Consider the following 4,982-nt stretch of genomic DNA (forward strand, 5'->3'; position numbering starts at 1 on the left):
GAAATAGAGGGAAATCAAACTTCCAACCCTCAACCTTGTCATCCAAGCCTAATCACAAACCTAAATGCACTAAACGCATACAAGGTTTAGAGAGAACAAAACCTGTACGAGTTATGTCAACATAAAGACATCCTAATATGTATGTATGTATGTAATATGTGTATGTGTATGTATACATATATGTATGTAAAATATATGCATATACAGTCTCTCAATATCTTAGTACGTTGTATTCATGCCTTCTTTGAATCTCTCTCTCCCTCTCTCCCTCTCTCTCCCCTTAGGACCCAACATAACCCCTAATGACATCATATAAGGTCCCTTAGCACACCATATGACCCCTTAAGACCATATGATGTCCTAAGGGGTTGTATGATGTTATAACACATGTGCAACCCCATTAGGACCCCACATGACCCTTAATGACACCATATGACCCCTTAGGACCATGTATGATATCCTAATGGGTCATATGGTGTTGTAAGGGGTCATATGGTGTTGTAACATATGTGTGGCAGAATTAGGACCCCACGTGACCCCTAACAATATCATGTGACCCCTTAGCACACCACATGACCCCTTAGGAGCATATGATGTCCTAAGGGGTCATATGGTGTTATAACACATGCGTGGCACCATTAGGACTCCACATGACCCCTAATGACACCATATGACCCCCTAGCACACCACATGACCCCTTAGAACCATATGATGTCATAAGGGGTTGTATGGTGTCCTAAGGGGTCATATGGTGTTCTAGCACATGTGCAGACATATTAGGACCCCACAAGACCCCTAATGACACCATATGACCTCTTAGCATACCACGTGACCCCTTAGGACATCATATATGGTCCTAAGAGGTTGTATGGTGTCCTAAGAGGTCATATGGTGTTTTAACACGTGTGGCCCCATTAGGACCCCAAAGACCTATAACGACACCATATGGACCCTTAGCATACAACATGACCCCTTAGAACTATATAATATCTTAAGGGGTTGCATGATGTTCTAACACATGTGCGGCCCCATTAGGACCCCACATGACCCCCAATGACACCATATGACCCCTTAGGACCATGTATGATATCCTAAGGGGTCATAAGGGGATATATGGTGTTGTAACACATGCGTGGCCTAATTAGGACCTCACGTGAACCCTAACGACATCATGTGACCCCTTAGCACAACACATGACCCCTTAGGAGGATATGATATCCTAAGGGGTCATATGGTGTCCTAGTGGGTCATATGATAGTGTAAAACGTGTGGCACCATTAGGGCTCCACATGACCCCTTAGGACCATATGATGCCCTAAGGGGTCGTATGGTGTCCTAAGGGGTTATATGGTGTTCTAATACATGTGCATACCCATTAGGACCCCATAAGACCCCTAACGACACCATTGTTGGCATATGTGCAGAGTATGCTGACATGATGATATTATGTTGTCATTGATGTCAATATGTTGAAGAGTGAATCGGTAATATGTTGAAGAGTGAACTGGTAATATGTTGAAGAGTGAACCGGTTTATTGCAGTTAAGCAACTAGCAAAGTGAACTGGTATAATGTTGTGAACCAGTATATGTGCAAAAGGTGAAGCGGTATGTTAAAATGTGAACCGACATTTGGAATGTTTTCTATCAAGGTTTAATATGGTATGACTATCGGTTGGTAGTCTCAGCCTCAGGATTTCCGGTTGAAGTGCTTCGAGCTTGTGTGACTCAACCAATGACATTGTGTGATGAGTTAGCATTATAATAGAGATCAGATCGTGTTGCCACGTTAGCCTCATGTGCGTGAAGGATCTTGCATGAAGGAGATTGATCCTATCTGCCTCGGGGATGTGCGAAGTCTCTGCAAACGGTGGAGAACGCGTGATGGGTTATCGCCTCCATGAAGTGGTGAAGAACGAACGATGGAGAATGTCTTGAGATTTGTTCAAGACCGTTGTGTTCAAATGCAAAGTGTTCAATGGTTGGGATTGAACCGATTGAATTGATCAACCTAAATGTCTAGGGTTTAGGGTTTATGCTACCGACCTATTTGTTTCCTATAAGATCGATGTTGTGTTTTATGTTGAGGTTGTTGGCAAATGTTGTGTGTGTATCTAAGTGCAAAGATACATGATTCTTGCCAGACCAAATAAGAAAATTGATACCTGTAGAGTGTGTGTGTAGAAGGAAGGAACTAAAGCGGATCTGCACTGGCATTGTGTGTTATTACCAGATCATTGTAATACATGTTGATCTCTAACCACTTCAACAGTTGGAAAATCCCTTAACCAGGTAGCTTTAATCAACTTGCTATAAATCCTTTAATAGGGTGACTCAAAGCCATTGAGTTCTGAAAATCCTCTAATAAAGTAACCTCTAATAGGGTTTAACCCTTAACCGAGTATTCTAGCCATCCCTTAACCGGGTGATCCCTAACAGGTTCGGTTCCTAACAGAACCTGTTGTAACAGTCTTTAACCGGACTAGGCTCCTAACAGAGCGGACTTCTAAAGAGTTCAAGAACAACTTGTGGGTATTCATCCCCACCATGGTTTTTCCCAGTTGGGTTTCCATGTGAAAAATATGTGTGTCATGTGTGATGCCTCTTTCATGTGATGTTTTGTTATTTCTTGTTTAGTGGTGAATCATGTTGATAGCAAGTTTTTGTATTTCTGATGGTAGATTACCTGTTTATGCACAAGGATAAAAGTGGAAATGAAGGTGTAGGTTGTGTGGAAAGCTAAGTGTTGCTGGTGTATGTCTTTCTCAGTTGCATTATGTTTAACCGGTAGTAATCTGGTTCAGGCCGATGTTAGTGATTGTCAGTCAAGTTCACTGTCTGTAGTCAAACCGGTTCAGGAGAAGATATTGTGTCTGTACTGATTCAACCCCCCCTCTCAGTACCGGTTTGGTACTTGCTGTTCATCATTGAGTTATCAATTGGTATCAGAGCATCCTCTAGGCTGTGTTGTAAGCTTAACCACTTGAGGGAAAGATCCTATTGTAATGATGAAGAGGGAAGGTCCAAATTTCAACAGAGACAATTTCAAAATATGGAAGGACAGAATGAAGATATACATCAGAAGCATGGGTGCTCAACACTGGAGCTATGTTGAGAATGCTTTTGTTATTCCTACCGGTACTCTCATCGATGATCAAAAGAGAGAGATCCAGGAGAATGGGCAAGTCATGGAAGCCCTAATCAGCAGCTTATCTAACATTGAGTTTATTGATGTCCAGAATAAAGATAATCCCAAAGAAGTATGGGATACTCTTGAGAATATCTATGACGGTGATGAGCATGCAAAACAAGTTAAGGAAGAAAGCCTTAGGGGAAAGTTTGAAGACATGCAGATGGTTGAAGGAGAGACCATTCAAAAATATGGAATAAGAATCAAAACTGTTGTTGGAGATATCAAGAGTGCAGGTGGTAAAATGGAAGATTCTTATGTTATTAGTGAAGTCTTGAGGTCCTTGTTACCGGTCTATGCAATAAGGGTTGCTGCTATTCAGGAGTTGAGGTCAATAGACAAGACTAAGGTATCCCTAGACTCCATCATTGCAAAATTGATAGCCTATGAGCTAAATAGTTTTGATGGCAGTGTTCAGAAGACTGAATCAGCTTTTAGAGCATCTGTTACACCATCCAACAAAGGAAAAGAAGAAAGGACCAACGGTGAACCAAGACAGAGCAGAGAAATGGATGATGAGGAGATTCTAATGGAATTTGAAGCTCTTCTTTCCAAGAGACTTCCTAAGGGAATTGACAAATACAGAGGTAAGCTCCCTTTGAAATGCTTTTCTTGTAACCGGATAGGACATATTACTATAAACTGTCCTAATGGTGACAAAAAGGACAAACCAGAAAGGTTCAAGAAATTCAAAGGAGGAAACAAGAGAAACTATTTTATAGTAGTTGATGAAGGTGTCACAGATGAGGAATTAGAAGATGAAGAAAATGAAGATATTGTGTTTGTTGCAGTCAAGGAAGATGTGTCAGACAAGAAGGCTCTTGTCTCCTGCTTTGATAATTCTAATGAGTGGATTATTGACAGTGGCTGTTCTCACCATATGACTGGTGACTAGAGCAAGTTTCTATCTTTGAAAGAATATGATGGTGGTGTGGTTCGTTTTGGTAATGATGCACCATGTATGGTCAAAGGAAGAGGGTCCATCTCTCTGAATGGAAAGAGTAGTGTTGACAATGCGTATTGGGTGGAATGTCTCAGACACAACCTATTGATTGTTGCCTAGTTGAATGATAATGGACTCACTCTGGAATTCAAAAATGGAGTGTGCAAAATCAAAGGAAAGAATGGTGAACTGATGGCCACCGGTATGCAGACCAAAGGTAACCTATTTCAGCTGAATGCACATGTCAGTACATGTCTTATGGCTAAGTTTGATGATAGATGGATATGGCATAGGAGACTCTACCATATTAACTTTGATAACATTGTGAAGGCCAGTAAGATCAAGGTAGTTAGAGGATTGTCGGTGCTAAGTAAACTGGAAAATCCTTTGTGCAGAGAGTGTCAACTGGGGAAAATGTCTTCCTCAACTTTCAAAGGTAAATCTTTCACTGCAAATAATTTAATTGATCTTGTGCATACTGATTTGTGTGGTCCTATGAAAACTAGGAGTGTGCAGGGAGATAGGTATTTTATGATTCTTATAGATGATTGCTCAAGAATGATGTGGGTCACATTCTTGAAGGACAAGTCTGAAGCCTTTGGAAAGTTCAAAGATTTCAGAGCACTGGCAGAAAAGGAAAGCGATAGAAGAATAAAATGCCTTAGAACTAATCAAGGAGGGGAATTCACTTCCAGTGAATTCAACAAATATTGTGAAGAGAATGGCATCAAGAGGCAACTGTCTGCCCCCCGGACTCCACAACAGAATGGCTTAGCAGAGAGGAACAATTGGACTGTGGTTGAAGCAGCTAGAACTATGTTGATCCAAGGAAAGGTTGCTCACACCTTTTG

The sequence above is a fragment of the Cryptomeria japonica genome, chromosome 4 (assembly GCF_030272615.1).
Source record: "Cryptomeria japonica chromosome 4, Sugi_1.0, whole genome shotgun sequence".
NCBI lineage: Eukaryota > Viridiplantae > Streptophyta > Pinopsida > Cupressales > Cupressaceae > Cryptomeria > Cryptomeria japonica.